Raw genomic sequence first — 17045 nt, 5'->3', positions numbered from 1 at the left:
TTTCAGCCCTAATTGCCCAGTTTATTTGTGTGAATCTTGGCCTTGAAACGTGCGTGCTTGCATGCCTGCCTGAGTGTGTGTGCATGCGTGTGTGTAGATCACAGGGGTAAACTCAGAATCAATATGTTGGAGTAGGCTAAGGTAGAAGTTTTCTGTGCGTGTGTGTGCGTATGTGTGTGCGTGTGCGTGTGTGCGCTTGTGTGTGTGTGTGTGTGTGTGTGTGTGTGTGTGTGTGTGTGTGTGTGTGTGTGTGTGTGTGTGTGTGTGTGTGTGTGAGCGTGTGTGTGTGCGTGTGCGCTTGTGTGCGCGCATTCATGTAACCTGATCGGCCCGTCTCAGCCCCTCATTAGTAGCCGGTCTGTGGACACCAGAGGCCTCCGAGGCTCATGCAGATGAGCAGAAACCCGAGGAGCTGTGGTGTGAGCTGCCGGGCGATACAGCATCAGTTAGCTCAGGAGCTATCAAACGAAAAACAAAGTCTCTCTTCTTTCTCTCCGTCCCTTTCTTTCGATGTTTCTCTTTTTCTAGTACTGTCCCTCCTGTTTACAGCATTCTTATACAAAAAACATGAAGGACAAGTATTCTGGCTCTTCACCTTTCCGACAGCACCATGTTTTCTCCCCTATTTACTCCATACAGTAGTCTTATTTTTTTAAATACTGGGCCTTAACTTTCAAACTATGACACTCTGTTCCAATACATCCACAAATATGTTTCCGGCTGCAAGACAATGCTGAACACCACCGCTTACAGTTAACAAGATTCTTGTGAGGCTGACAGCTGCCAGAAAAGCTTCTGGTAAATGGGAGAAAGCACTAATTTGCTACTGAGTGTGTGTCAGAGAATGTCAGAAATTTAAGATTTAAAGACTAAATGTGTGCTCAAAGGCCAAATTGTAGCCATTTTATTATATCTGAAATTAAAATTTAACAGCACGTAATATTTAAAATCGAAAGAATATATATATTAAAGAATATAAATGTCACTGGACTGCTGATCTGGAGTTTTCAAAGTGCTTTCATGTTTTATTTCATAATTTCTTGTACAATACTATTAAGCAATAGTGACCAGAACAGACAACATGTCTTAAAGTTGACATCTAAGACAAAAATGAAAGTTAAAGGAATATTTAAAACATAAGAAAAAGAGATAACCGATTGTAGAAGTTTTTCTTCTGTTTTTGTTTGGCTGCCACTCTTCAGCTCTATCTCCCCCTCCCTCCCAGCAGCAACGTCTCCAGCTCATATCCATGTTTATAAAGAGCTGCTCTCCATTATCCTAATTGAAAAATGAGAGTAAAGTGCCACTTTATCCACAATACACAGCCATATCCCCCTCTATTCATCTTGTGTACTGCATTTCACCCCGAGGCAGTAAAGATGACGCTTCAGTATTGCTGCTAAGATGTGATAAAGTAAACTACAGAGAACTGTCTATTTTAAGTAAAATCGGAAAACGCACTCACGTACATACAAAAACTTTACAGAACGGACACAATTGCTTGTACTATGAACATTTCAGTCATTTTGCGACGAATGCATGTGCTACATCGAAGTCCGGTCATTATAAAGAGGTTTGTGGAGAATGCTTTCTGCAGCTCTGGAAAAACACGGCGGGAACATTATCGTCATGTTCTGCTCACATTCTGTAATGCCGCCAGTTATTAGTGGAAAATAAAGTACAAATACAACATAACATCCAGCGCAGCGGTACAACTGATGGAGAAAAAACAGCAGCACTCCGAGGTGGTTAACAGCACTTCTGAGTTACTGTATATAGACATTAACAAGGCAAAAGTCCAATAATCAGTGATGTGATGGAAATGTACTGTGATAATGTGTTATTCTATGAAACCATGTGCAAAGTTTTCATCTTAATCATTTCACCATTACTTTGAGTCTGGTTAGTATTTTTTTCTTGTGAATATCTTCTTTTATAACTGGAAACAAAAATTATGAACCTTCAGCACTATGAGCACATTTGGATGCAACAACAGGTCTATAACGATTTTCATTGGTTGGACTATCTCTCTTTTTTTGGTATAATTTCTGAAGTGCTCTTTGCCTTTGTGTTGTAGTTTAATGAGACACTGCATTCCTACTTTTAGAACTTTTAAAATTGCCTAGGTATTATTTTGTTTATGCTGAAAAAACTAAATATCCATCCCTCCATCCACATATTAACTTAACACTAGAGACTCCAAAAATAATTTATTATTACAACAAATGATCAAATGGAAGCTGTAATCCAAGGAATATTTTCTTAATGCATAGACATCATGCATCACTATTGTCCATAACACTTTACCACAACCATCCCTATTAGATCTACATCAACCTCCTAACAATTAAATAAATAAAGTACATGGTAAGGTATTCTTTCGTTTAGTTTTTTTCAGTCACGTACTGGCCAAGTTTGCAGTGAAGCTCTTGGAGGTTTGTTCTCGGAAAACTTTTCCTTATAATGAGCAGTGTCAAGATTGATACATTATTCACCATAGCATTATTCTTGAGTGCTTCACAGATTACTATTTGTTGTGCATGTTTTTGGTTAGGGCTCTCAGATTAAACTGTGCTTTTTAACACACTGTAGGGAGAATCAGCCTTTTAAATCCCCTGCTATTCCTTAAAATAATCCATCAATCAAGTTTTCTGCAGTTAATTTAAACAACAGTAACACTACACATCAGAACACAGCTTGTTTCTTTTGCTGCATTGAAACAACACGTTGCCTGTATTTCATTCTGTCACTTGTTAGAACAAAAAGCTGTCGGCAACCGCTGAGTGTCGACTTGGCACGACCAACTGCTGCTCTGTGATCTGAATGTCAGCTGAGCTGTTAGCGGCATGAGGAGGAGGACTCTTTCAAAGTCAGGCAGAACCTCAGAGATTGAAGCACCATGGCACTTATAACTTAAGAATTTGTGTAGATGTGCTTGTGTGCCATTGTTTTTGTCGAGCATATTTAAGCACAAGAACACTTTACGTGATTGCACAGCTTAACTTGCACTCTTTCCTCATTCTTTGTGAGTTTTTGTTACTGATAGAAGGCTGTTTTATTCAATTAATGAGATTTGACTTGCAATTGTATGGCATTCGTGTCATTCATTCGAACCATGGCGAAAGAACTATTAAAAGTCTGAGCTCAAGGTTCCCATCTAACAGACTTTACAAATACATAATTATCAGCAGGGCCAGCCATAAAAAAGAACCAGATAATTGATTTTCTGAGGCAATCTTAATCAAAAAAACACATCTTGGAAGGAAGACATTTTCCCTGTCACATCATAATTAGTTCTCGCAACTTCACAGAAAGAAAAGGTAGGTAACGCCCCATTTTGACTACAGTGTGGCAAATACTGCCAATTTCATTCACCATGCTGGGTGGGTTTTCTGTTCATGGTAATTGGCTGAACGCTGTGGCTTCAGGGGGAACCCACTGTACGGGTGTTGGCCCAATTAAAGTTGACTTGGGAGTCACAACTGATTGGACCAACTTCAACAGCAGCAGTTCCTGTTTGGTCATTTGCTTTCCAGTCCACAGTCCACAGTCAGAGTTTGTTATTCACATTTAATTTATTTTTAGAGACATTACCTATTCTGACACAAATGTGAACAATCTGCAATACAGATTAGCTTGGATGTAACAATGAAACAAGAAAATAAGTCGACAGCTATGCTCAAGTCAGCATGATCCCAATTACAATGCTACCACTCACTATCTTGACACAAAATATGACTGAGGCAAATGGAAATGTCATTAGTTTTGAAAATATTAGAGAGAAAAAACTTGTGATATTGGACTGATTGAATTTTGACCTGATATAGGCGCCAGGTCAATTGATCACCAGAGATATTACAATAAATCCGGGGGAGAACATAAATGTCTACCAAATGTCATGACAATATCAGCAAAGTCAGTAGAATTCATAATTCTGGCACAATGAAAGTCTGCACATAAATAAATGTCAGTCAATCCAATAGTTGTAGCAGTTCAAAAGCATTGCAATCTAAATCGCTGCACCTCTAACATAGCTAAAAGAGAAACCAGGAAAACAAAAATAATACTCTGAGTATTTTGTTGTCAGGAATTCTTGTATTATATTGTTATCTACCACATCCATTCAGCCGTAGATCTTGAATAAAGATTACAAAATGTCATAGTCACTTCATAAATTCACAGCTGTATTGACAGAACCAAACTGACAGAAATGTTCAGAATATCAACATTTAAGCAATACCAAATCTATTTTTCAATAGGTTTTTATCACCCTTATCAGGTAATTTGCAATATCCTGCCCAGGGTAATTGGAGAGAGACTGTCTGACTGACTGCTGGATAATGATTTAATTAGTGAGTTTACTGACTGAGAACACAACCAACAACCCTGTGGCAAAATCTTAATTTATTAACCAGATGTAGCCCTTTGTCTACTCGCTGTTCTGGTAGAGACTTGCCCCGTCCCATTGGCCTACAGAGGACGGTCCTGTGTGGAGGCTATAAAACTGCCATTTTGGCAGGATGGATGGGGATTGGTCACCAGACTGGTAGAGTCGGCCCACTAGAGGCGGCCATTAATTACACTCAATTGATGGAGGATGGTTTCTCTGTCAAAGGATCAGTGACACGCATGAAAACACAGAAATATTAGTTTTTACCCTCACAAGCTTGCCGCAAAAAGTAAAGAGGGATTGTGTCATGAGATAAGAGATGCTGTTGAATTTAGCTTACTTCCAACCCAGTTGTACATCATCAGCAAAGTGGTGCAAGGTGCTGTGGAGTGGTTTGGACAGAAGCCAACAAGACCCTGCCAAAAACCTGGAGAGTCCCTGTCCTCTGCCTGTCACACATGTGAGATCCCAGCTTTCTTTAGGTCATCCTGAGTCAGGTTGTGTATTAGCACAAATCTGCCCATGCATATCATGATGCAGAGGTTACATTACCATATTCAAAATCATAGTCACCCTATGGTCGAGTCAGTGGTTAGGATTCCTACTTTTCACCCAGGCAGCCTGGGTTCAATTCCCAGTATGGGAATTATCTTTAGTGTGGGGGGGAAGTTGGTTTCGGTAAAAAATTGACAAAGTGGCATTATTGAGTTTAACAAATGTTAATGTATTAAAAATGTTAATAAAAAATGCAAATATCATAATAGTGTTAATAGTAATAGTGTCACTCCACGGAGTGAACTCCGTGGAGTGACACTCGCAGCTCAACGAGGCTCCCTCCTGTCAGATGGAGGGAGTAAATACAGCGGCAAGCTTTGGGACAAACTCCCCTCTCTCCGGCAGAAACAGGAACTGAATGCAACAACGGTTTCAAATCAGCATCTCTTAGACAAAACATTTAAATTAATAACTAAAATAAAACTCCAAACATCTTTAATTGTGTGTTTATAAGCTTCTTAGTTTTTGCAACAGTCTGTAAATATACACCACTTTATAATAAAATGCACACATTTACCTTTTTCTAGACTAAACACAGGTATGATCCTAAGTAAAAAAAATATGAGGTTCTCATGAGGTTGTTAACATCGTAATTTATTAGTGGATGTTTGCTGGCCTGGAACTACTTGTAAACAGCGTGTTTCCTGACGGACACACACAGCGTTGAGACCGGTCAGGTAGAGACCGGTCTCCAGTCAGCACCGCTGCAGACTCGCTGTTTGAGGGCTTGATAACCCACTCCCCCTCCACAGTTGTTGGTTTGGAACAGCACTTAATGTGGCGGGCCCTCTGCGCGAACGCGCAAACGGATGGGTAGTGTGTAGGGGTAGGGTGTAGGGGGCGGTTTGCGATTGGGTCTAAATTAGTGTAGTAGGTGGGGCTTTAGGATCTGGATCTGGATCTGGGTTAATACTGAGCAGAACCCAGAGGTATCACGCTCAGTGGGGGATGGATGATCCCCGCTAAATGTCACTTAAAGTTTTCCGGAAGAACTCCATGGACTCTGTGATGACAGCTTCTTCTGGTAGCAAGTTCCACTCTCTGATTGTTCTTGGCAAGAAAGAGTATTTAAGAGTGTCACTAGTAGCGAAAACTCGCTTGAAGTTCAAAGAGTTGGCTTTGCGGGTTGCACTTCTAACTGGCTCTAGGTACATTGATGCATCAATGGCTGAGATGTTATGGACAATCTTGAAGAAGAGAACCAAACGAGCCAATCACCGCCTTTCACTCAATTCCACCCAGTTCGACCGCTTGAGCATTTCTGTGAAACTGCGGTCCCATTCATAACCTCCAAAAATGAATATTGCGGCTCTTCTTTGTACTGATTCCAGGGCATCACTGTCTCTATCAGTGTAGGGGTCCCAGACCGAGCTGGCATACTCTAGTGTAGAGCGTACTAGGGCCACAAAAGCTGTCTCCTTCAGTTTCTGGGGACAGCGTTGCAGGTTCCGGCGTAGGAAGCCGAGCGAACGGTTTGCCTGTGTTACAAACTTCAGGTTATTATGAATTTCTACCCCAAGATAAGGCTGGTGGGTCACCTCTTTTAACACCTGGCAACATAGAGTATAGTTTTTAGTGTGCGGGTTTGTTGATCTGCTTGTTCGTAGGACGTAGCACTTACTAGCATTAAAGCACATTCCCCAAGTGTTAGCCCATTCCTGAAGTCTGGTCAGGTCACCCTGTAGGTCTTCTACAGGGATCCAGGATTATGTGATGACAAATTAGGAAGTAGGAACAGGTGTGTTTGTGGGAGGAGCTTAGGTAAGAAAAGGCCAAGCTGCAAGAGTGGTGGGCCCCTTTGTCTCTCATTTCTGGTTTGAGGAACACTGAGATTCAGGGTAAGGTGCAGTTAGTTCAATCAGGAGAGACGTTGATGTATGAAATACATATTTATTACTGGGACACGTCTTATGAATGAAATAATGATTGCCAGAATTGAGACAGGAGAATGGAATGGTGTTTGGCGATTAGGCCCCGGTTTGCAGGATTATCATTCAGGAGGGGAAGAACCGCTCCGAAGAAACCCCTCGGGGTCTAGACACTGGTGGTGGTGATAAGTAGGTGGGACCGGTCTGGAGGGAGAAGGATTAGCTTGGTCCTGTAGGAGACGGGAGGCGAGAGGGTTGGAGGAGGGTTGCGTATTGTCACCTGAAATGACAGCTGACAAGAGGGAAGAGCAGATATAAAGGGATTAGCGGGTGCAACGATAGGCTTGTGAGAATGGAGAGAGGAGTGATTAGTTAGCTGGGGAGTGACGCCCCCGATCACTTAATGAGGGAGGAGAGGGTAAAGAAGTGACGTGTAATATGGATGGAGAGCTTGGTCTTCCTGCTTGAACTTGCGCTAAGCTTCATTTGTTGTATGTGAAATCAGACTGGAACTTTTTAATCGATGTCCTTGTATCAGGAAAGCTTATTGAACGTAGTCATCCAGATCGTAGATTTACAGTTGTGGTAATTTAACCAACAGGTAAGTCACATGTCATATTAATACTATTACTCTTGGAGTTGTTACAAAATAGTAATCTGTCAAAATAGTAATCTGTCAATTAAAACTTGTTGATTGTCATTTTGTTTGTATGCTCACTTGTAAGCCTGAGATTTTCCGAGAAGACGCATCGCACCCCTATTGCTGCCTATGTTGTGTGAACTTACACTTCTGCCTGGTATATATTGAGAAATGTAAATCAAAGGATTTTAATCTGAAAAGTGTTTGCGTTATGTCATTGTCTCTTGAATTGCACTCAAGTGCAGATACCTATCTTTTATTGGTTGTTACTGCTGCCTGCTTTTTAAGACCACTAAAGCTGATCCTCCTGTCCCTTTGTAGGGTTTCCTGGCAGCAGCCAGTCAATGCACTGGGGACTTTTACATGAGTTTAAGCCTTAAGCACCTGGATTTGCAGCAATATGAGTGGTGGAAGTTTGTCTGTCTTTGTGCAACACTGTGCTGCCCCCTCTGACTAGTCCCTATGCATTTTATTTTCTAAGAAAAAAAAATAATCACTTGTAACTGATGGGTGGGTTAACTATTAACTAGCAGATATATATCTCTTGTTAGTGGGAAATCACACTTGAGGAACCAAGGTGAGATTTTAACCCTTTTATGGAAGACATAACATTGCTCTCAATCTGTAAAGTAATGGCATTTTGGCAGATATAGGACATGCACTCAAAAAAAATACACTGGCTCTACTTAAATAAATTGAGGTAACAATTTGCGTTGATCTTTTTTAAGTATTTCCAATTTGATGGATTATTAAATTAATCCGAGTACCCATTTATAATCTGATTAACTCAATTAGTTCAGTATTACAAACCCAATTGCTTTCACCTTTAAAATCTAAATTAAGTTGAACCAACTTAATTTTAATCATAAAGATGGAGTGATATTAAATTCCATTTTGTTTAATTTAAGCTATTGTAATTAATGAATTTAAGTCCATACTACTCAAAAATGTCCATGCAAATTGTTACCTTAATTTGTTTGAGTATTAGAAACTCATTAATTTAAGTCAAAAATAATATACGCAATTAAGTTCCACTTTTTTTTTTTCACGTTTATTTTAAAATGTTCTTTACACAATTACCTTTTTATAACAAATGTTATATATATGTATATATATATAACATATATATATATATATATATACATATACTGTATTACAAATAATGAAATTTGACTGCAACTGTGAAACAAAGGATACAGGAGGATACAAACAGCTAGCTAATCATTATGCTGCATGCTAAAACAAGTAGCTAATGACTACCTTACAGCTTGTGTTACACTGTACAGTACATATGCAGTAAGCAGCTGTCGTTAATGAAGCTGAACAAAAATGGCTACTTACCAGGTAACTTGATAGATTATTAGGTTAAAATCCTGTTGTTGCACTGCTATCTAGAGTTCTGCTTCCAGGATGAATGCAGATTGCTCCAACTCAACATGCGGTCAGCAATGTCTTGGCAAGTCGTGTGTTCAGTTTTGAAACTAAACCGTTGAAACTCAATAGAAATGAGTTACTCTAACTGAGTATATCCCTTGAGTGAACGCAGACATATTTAAATAAAAAAAATTCCAATTCAAAATCATTACAGTTTGACAGACTTATTACAATGAGTCGTAAACTAACTAAAATAAGTTGAGGTAAAAAACTACATTTTTTATGTTGAAAAAGTATTTAATGTTAAGTGGAATCTACTAACCCCATGAATCGTTTTTTAGAGTGTGGGTGACTTTAACATTAATGTTCATTATGGCTTCATTCAGTCATGATTGCCTTGTGGAATGGCAAAAGGACTGATATGAAATGGAAAAAGCTATTTTCTCGCTGCCTTTTTTAAAATGGGCTCATTCATGATGCTTTCTCCTTAATTAGACAAATGTTGTGCATAAGAGATGATTATTGAGATAATGCAACTGTGGTGATCGTAGTAGCCTATCAGGAAGTGGAGAAGAGAGAAATTCCGCTCTGCATGAGGATGAAATTATAACCCGGGCACAGCTTCACAACTGTACACCTATCCAGTGGCTTATTGATCAACAAAACAAAATCACTCACTTGATGATCAGCTTTAAACAAAGAAAAAAAAACCTGATTCTTTGCCAGACAGTTTTTAATTTTGTATTAAATGCTTTAAAATTACAGTGGAAAGCTCTCGTGATGTATATTCAGTTTAACCCTTTATCATGCAGGTTCATCCCACAGGCAATACGACTGTTAAACACCTGAACAGTTGAAGCAAAATCTGTTAAACACCTGAACTGTTGAAACAACATCCAAAATATTCATCGGGCTGCTACTTTAAAATTATTTAACTGCTTAGAAATTATTTATCTATTTACCTAATATATCATATTCCAATAAATGGGGCGAAGCCTGCGAGCTAGCTCAGGCAGTCAACTCGAGCACCAATGATACATTAACATGTGACGCACCTCGTCCCTCTTACAACCAACCAAACACATTCTTCTAAACATGCCGCTCTATTTAAGCTGCCAGGTCTTCCTGCCTCTGCCTCGCTGCTGCTGCTGCCACTGCTGTGTTCACTTGCTACTGCTACGTTCATGTTCCTGCTGTGTTTCATGTTGCTGCTACTTGCCTGCCCCAGCTCCACCCCAGCTCCACCCCAGCTTCCACCTGTAGGCTCGGGGGATAGTTATCTAATCATCACTCAATGTTCTTTGTTAATCTGTGGAGTGATGAGGCCCGAGCCTAGACGCCAAACTCAACCTATATGCTGCTTATAATAAACATATTAAGAACACGTGAGTTGTCTGACTGAACTTGCATGTAGACTCTTATTGCACTATTTCACTTTTTTAAACTATTTTTCTTTTTGTATTTACTATTTCTCTCTCTCTCTCTCTCTCTCTCTCTCTCTCTCTAGGTCGTCCTCAGACGAGCCCTCCATCGTCGCTTCCAGTCATCCCGGTTCTCCATACATCTGGAGATTAGTACTTTGTGCTCCTGCGTCGTTCTTGAGTACGTCCACGTATGTTTGTGCGGGATGTCCTCGTGACCGATGCCCGTGTGTTGGTTCCCACAGCACCAATTTGCCGGCTGGCAGCTCTTGATGCCTTTGGCAATGTCCTGCTAGTCTCATTCTCCTGGCTGCAATTTTCTCGCTCACCCTTGGTATTCCCTCGTACAGGATGTTGTTGGTTAAATGTACACTCTTGCTGATGTTAAGTACTGCTCGCAACATTCTGGTGTAGCATCCGTCTAGAGACTTTTGCAGGGTTGGCTTCAGGGTCCAGCATTCACTGCCATAGAGGAGAACAGACTCTACCGTTGCATAGAAGAAGCTGAGTTTGATTTGACGGGGGAGGTTGGAGTTCCATACAGTGGTCATTCCGTTCAGGGCCCTCCATGCAAGTGCCTTCCTCACCTTAAGATCTTGCTCAGTTGAGTTGACCCATGAGCCCAGGTACTTGAAGTCATTGACTTCTTTAAGCACAGTGCCTTCTGTTGTTGTCAGAGGTGGATGTTCCGGTAAGATGTTATAGGTGATAACCTCAGTTTTCTTGGTGTTTAGCCTCAGGCCAACCTTGGCACACTCTGACTCCACTCTATTCAGGATTTCCTGTGCTTGCTCCACGCTGTCGGAGAGCAGGCTGATGTCGTCCGCATAGTCCAGGTCTGTCAGGACTACTGTGGGGTGTCGTCTCGACCTCCTTGGTGTTAGAGTGAAGCCAAGATCCTGCTCTCGTCCACTGATGGCCTTCCTGAGCGCGTAATCCAGGATCTTGATGAAGAGGAAGGGGGCCAGGGTGTCCCCTTGCATTACCCCAGCCAGGATGTCAAATTCCTCGCTGTTGCCATCTGGGGTCACCACCCTGGCCCTTGTTCCTGCGTACATGGTCTCTATTGCCCGGAGTAGATTGGGAAGGACACCGCAGGCCTCAAGGATCTTCACCATTGTGCTTCTGTGAATCGAGTCAAATGCCTTTTTGAAGTCGATAAAGCACAGTACAGCAGTCAGGTTATCCTTTTTCACCTCCTCGATCATTCTCCTTAGTGCCAAGATCTGGGCTGCAGTGGTTCTCCCCTCTCCAAAGCCATTCTGGTTCTCCCTCAGGTGAGGGTCGATGGCGTGCCGTATCCTGTTCAGTTTCATCCGGTTGTAAACCTTTGCGGTGATACATGTCAGGCTGATGCCTCGGTAGTTGTCTGGCTTTGAGAGGTCTCCAGCTTTAGGCACCGGGATGATGTTGGAGAGAGACCATATATCAGGCTGCATGTTGTGCAGTAGAGTGAGGTTGCAAAAGTCTAGGATGAGGTCATCGAGATCACAGTACTTTAGGACCTCCGGCGGTATGCCATCCGGCCCAGCACTTTTGCCCTCTCTCACTGTGGACTTCGCCCTGGCAAGCTCACTGGCTGTGAAGGGACCATCGTCGATGGGCAGGTTCTGGAGGAAAGCTGGTATACTTTCCTCAGCTCTATCCGCTATTGTGCCCAGCAGGCTTTGGAAGTTGTTGAACCAGGTCGTCACCCTCTCCTCGGGGCTGTGTCCCTCAACCTGTCCCTCCTTAGACCTCTTCCGCCCAGTCATCTCATTGATGACCCTCCAGGCCTCTCCATATTGCCTTTCACCTTGCGCTGCCTGCACTATTCGCACACTCTCCATCAGTTCCTCCCCTTTGATGGTGTCGTAGGCACTGAAGAGAAACTGTTTGGCTTCGTTCAGTACCCCACGTCTCTCCAAGGTTGGTTCACGCTCAAAGTTGAGGCGTGCTTCCTCCAACCTACCCTGCTGCTACGACCTCCGGATGTCTGGACCGTAGAGAGGTTCTGGCTCTGTTCAGCATGGGCACACATTTACTATTTACTTGCACTATATTTGTATGTTTATCTGTGTTTTGTGTTGCACTGTTGGAGAAGCCTGTGACCTAAGAATGTCATTGGCATAACTACACTGAAGCTATGTTCGTATGACAAAATAAAAACCTTGAACCTTGAACATTTCATTCATAACAGCTAATGAAATGGAAAGCTTTGCTTTTCAGGATATTTGATTGACTCATGAAACATTTTTAATTACTGTACTGTGTAGGATTTCAAGTACAGTCCTTTTAAGTTAAGTTTTACTTTTAAGTTTGAATTTTAATTGGGTAAAACCAGAGACAGTAATGTGCTGTTAACAAATGTGGTACTGTGATAGTGCAAACAAGTTATTAAACCCTCATTTGTTGAATATACAATAGCATTTCTAAATGTGAGGCCTGAAAATAAATGTCAGGCTATCAATGTGTTGCAGAATTGTTATTCAATATGTGAATAAAAATACCTGTAAGCAGACTACTTGATTACTTAAGGCAAAAATATCTAAACATTTGTACAGGAATTATTCTGTCCCAAGTTTTTTGATCCATTAGTTGATCATTGTATAATAAAATCTTATGTTGCACATATTTCAAGTGACCAACAGTGGCAACAGCCTCCAACTCGGCTTCCCCATCCATTGATTTTCAGAAAAATAATCCAGCAGCCATGTGTCTTATCTCTTCTGGTGTCACGATTTCATGTTTAGCCGATGCATATTAACCTCTGGTGGCATCAGTCCAAACTGTGGCCGTGACCTGTGTGACCCAGCCGGCCTCTGTGGGTCCGAACAGAACAGGCCGAGTGTCAGCCAGACACTGATCATTGATCAGCGGACAAAGATAGCATCATTAATCTCAGGAGCAGCTACATGTGTTTGTGTGAAGGCTGGAAATAAAATGGTATCCTCATCTAACTCGTATCTCTTCATAATGCTTAAATGTGCAGCAAGTAAGACTTTTAGCACCCTAATTAATGACAAAATGTGTGAAGAGGGTTTGTGAAGTTGGCGATCAATACAGCTACTCAATGGCTACGAAAACCTCCTTTCTTACCTCCGAACAAAACCTCCTCATCCTAACCCACATCTCCTCGAATCCTCTCAAAAGAGCATGCTGTCTTTAAAAGCAAATCCATTTCTCCCCCACAAAAGAGTAGTGTGTGGAAAACGGTACAAAACAGACCTGGCACTGGAACATTTGGTGAGTTGAACTGATGAAGGATCAAATAAATATGCCCATTTTTGCATCTCATCTTGTATAGTTTTAAGACATTCTACATTATTTCCAGTCAAATATTTAATTTTGTAACAGTCATATGCTTTATTTCTTTATCTGAAAATCATTTTGAGATATTTTTTTCCCTGCTCTGTACTCAACATTGTGTTGACCATTTTCAAATGAAAGCTTTACAGAAGGGCTTTTCTACACACAATTACTATAATGTTGCCATATTTGTACATGCATTTAACCTTACCTTGAGCATGTCTATTCGGAGATTTCTTCAAAGTTATATTCCTGTTCTTTACACACTCTGAATGAGACCTTGGTTGCCTTCGGTTTCACCATGATAAGCCTTTCCAATGCTCGCCTCTCTCATTGAATCTCCTCCATTATCTGTTGTAGGAAAATTAGAACGTTTTTTAGGGTTACTCAACAAGTTCATATCTAGTCGTCCTTTACAAAAACTGTTTATCATATTTCAAAATGTTCAGTTTTAGCTGCTTTTCATTCAGTCTGTGGTGTGACTGTACAAAACGTTTGCATTTCAAGTTTCCAATAGGCACGCCTAACAGCCACTGCTGCTGCTCCAAATTCTGGACATGTACACAGTGGGCTAGATGTAATTTATTGTTAAAAGGCTAAAGTATTCAAACAACTGGTATTTATTCATTTATCTAAAACAGCCCTATTTATAGTGAACTAAAGGCCAGTGCTATTGGACTTTACAATGAATGTGATGAGGACAAAGGTCCCTCGTGAATTGTAACCTAATCTTTAACCCTTCCTAACCAAATCATTATATTGCATTAACCTAGCCAAACTGTATTGCTATTGTTCTTTTATAAAGCGATTGCAGTACTCAGATCCTTTACTTAAAAGTAGAATGTAGACGATGTTAAGTATAGAAATATTATCACCATAGTGTACTTCAAGTATTAAAAGTACTCAGTATGCAGAATGGCTCTTTTTAAAGCATTATATTATAAAATATTTTTTTATCTCGTTTTGATCAATAACAATTACATAGTATCATTTTTATGTTCATGTTTGTCAAGAATGATAACATTTTAGGATGGCATGTAGTTACCGAGTGTTAAATAAATGTAAATGTAAATTGTACATTATTTGCCCCCAGAATGTAGTTGAGTAGTGGTTAGTAGTTAAGTATATGTGGCATAAAATGGAAATATTTAAGTAAAGTAAAAGTGTCAAAATAGTACTTCATAAAAATACTTGAGTAAATGTAGTTGTTCACATTTCATCGCTGTTTGTAGACGTCTCAGAAAACAAGGCAACCGGAAGATTTTTCAGGATGTAAATTAAATAAATATAAAAGGAAAACAAGGAATTGATTTAACTTTGATGTGCAAAAACCACCAAATGCAAAGAGAAAATTATGAACTGTTTGAAATATAAATAAAGGTGTATGCAACACATTCTGGGCTGTGCGTCTTACACATAAGACATGCAAATAGGTGTTTTTCTGTTGCTGACAGAAATGTTGTCAAACAGACATGTTTGAAATATTGATAAATGTGGAAGTAAGTATCGCTCTTCTTTCATTTCACTGTAGTGTGAACTACACTAGAGAGCATTCGGGAGCTGTGAAGAGCCGCGAGTAGGGGAGAGAATAAAGACAGAGCTGTGGGAGAGCAGAAAACATGAGGGGATTGTGATGAAGAGCATTAGGAATAAAAGAAAGGTGCTAGAAAGAGTCAAAGGAGAATAGAGAAATGGAGGACAGTGGTGTGTTTGTGTGTGAGTGAATGAATGGGGAAAGGGAAGAAAAGGGAGAAAGAAGTCCAAGAGAAGGAGAAACAGCAGGAGGAGGAGAGGCCGACAGAGAGAGGGCGGGATGATGATTTGTGGCTCTCTCCAGTGTGCTAGCGTTACAGGAATGGCCCTCCAGGGCAGCATGAAAAGCCTCTTGATTGTTAGGAGTGGTAACTGGAGCCCCCAGCTCCTTGCCCTGATAGATTTATTTACATTTCAGCGCCTGGACCCCACTCAGAAAAAAATGATACAGGGCATCAATATTTTGTAGTAGTGATGATCCTCTGTTGCCCAACCCCCGCTCTTTTGTTTCATGACGATGACTTAATGCTGCTGTGATGCTGCTTCCTGTCATTGGATGGGATGGACACAATTGGTTTACTGGCCAATATATCCATGCAGTGGCGGTTCTACGGGGTGGCACGGGGTGGCAGCTGCCACCTCAGAAAAATGCCTTGCCACCCCAGCTGCCACCCCAGTTGGCAGCTTTGTTTTGAAAGAAAAGTTGTGGCTCATCGGACATTTATGAGAGAAAATCTCTAATGTCCGAGTGCAAGTGAATGCAGCACTTGTAACCCCTCCCTTGGCCCTGGCATCGAGCCTGGAAATGTGAATGGCTGCGATTTCATTTGAACAGGGGGACAGCGCAAAACGAGAAGCATTTCGGATCCAAGTAGACGGAAGGAATGAGGTATTTTCGGTCAAAAATGACAGAGAAGAGTCTGTCAAGTTTGGCTGCAAGGCAAGGCAAGGCAAGTTTATTTATATAGCACTTTTCTGTACGCGACAATAGAAAGTGCTTTACAAAACTAATTAAAAGACTTTTTAGGAATACATACAGTAAAAACACATAATGGCATTTTACAACAGGCATTACAAAGCAAAGATAATAAAATAATAAAAATAAACACCACAGGTATACAATACATGTTTAAAAGGCATAGGCCTACTGTAGTGTGAATATGAGCAGCTAAATTAAAAGCAGCCAAAGAGATATGTTTTTAGCGGTTTTTAGTCTCGATTTAAAAATAGTAAGCGTTTCAGATTGTCGGGGCATAAAAGCTAAATGCTGCCTCTCAATGTTTTGTTTTTACTCTCGGAACCGATAGCAGACCCGTCCCAGAAGACCTGAGGCACCTTGATGGCTCGTAATTATGCAGGAGTTCAACAATATACTTTGGTCCTAAGCCATTTATTGATTTAAAAACTAGCAATAGTACTTTAAAATCAATTCTTTGGCCCACTGGAAGCCAATGTAAATATTTCAGAACCGGACTGATGTGATCCACTCTTTTAATGTTAGTGAGGACCATAGACTGTATATTAGTATATTAGTGAGGACACGTGCAGCTGCGTTCTGAATCAGCTGCAGCTTTCTGATGGATTTTTTTGTCAGCCCTGTGAATACACTATTGCAGTAGTCCAGTCTACTAAAGATAAAAGCATGGACAAGCTTTTCTAAGTCCTGTTGTGACATTAGTTTTTTAATCCTCGATATGTTCTTCAGGCTGTACTCAGCATTGAATCAAAATGCACCATAGCTTTAAATCTTAATAAGTTTGTGAGGCGTTTTGCTGAACAAGATGGTAATCGCCACATTCAGCTGTTATAGGCATGCTAACTTGATGCTCTGCTCACGGATGACTCGATGAGCATAATAAACTGTTAAGATGATGACCTTACGTGTGTAAATATTTTTTTTTCTTTGTGGGCGCTGAACTGTTCCTTTGATTCTTTTGATTTATGATAGTAATTACTTATCTTTCAAATTCTGAAGG

Source organism: Notothenia rossii (assembly GCF_949606895.1).
Source record: "Notothenia rossii genome assembly, chromosome: 7".
Taxonomy (NCBI): Eukaryota; Metazoa; Chordata; class Actinopteri; order Perciformes; family Nototheniidae; genus Notothenia; species Notothenia rossii.
This window is presented reverse-complemented; position numbering follows the sequence as displayed.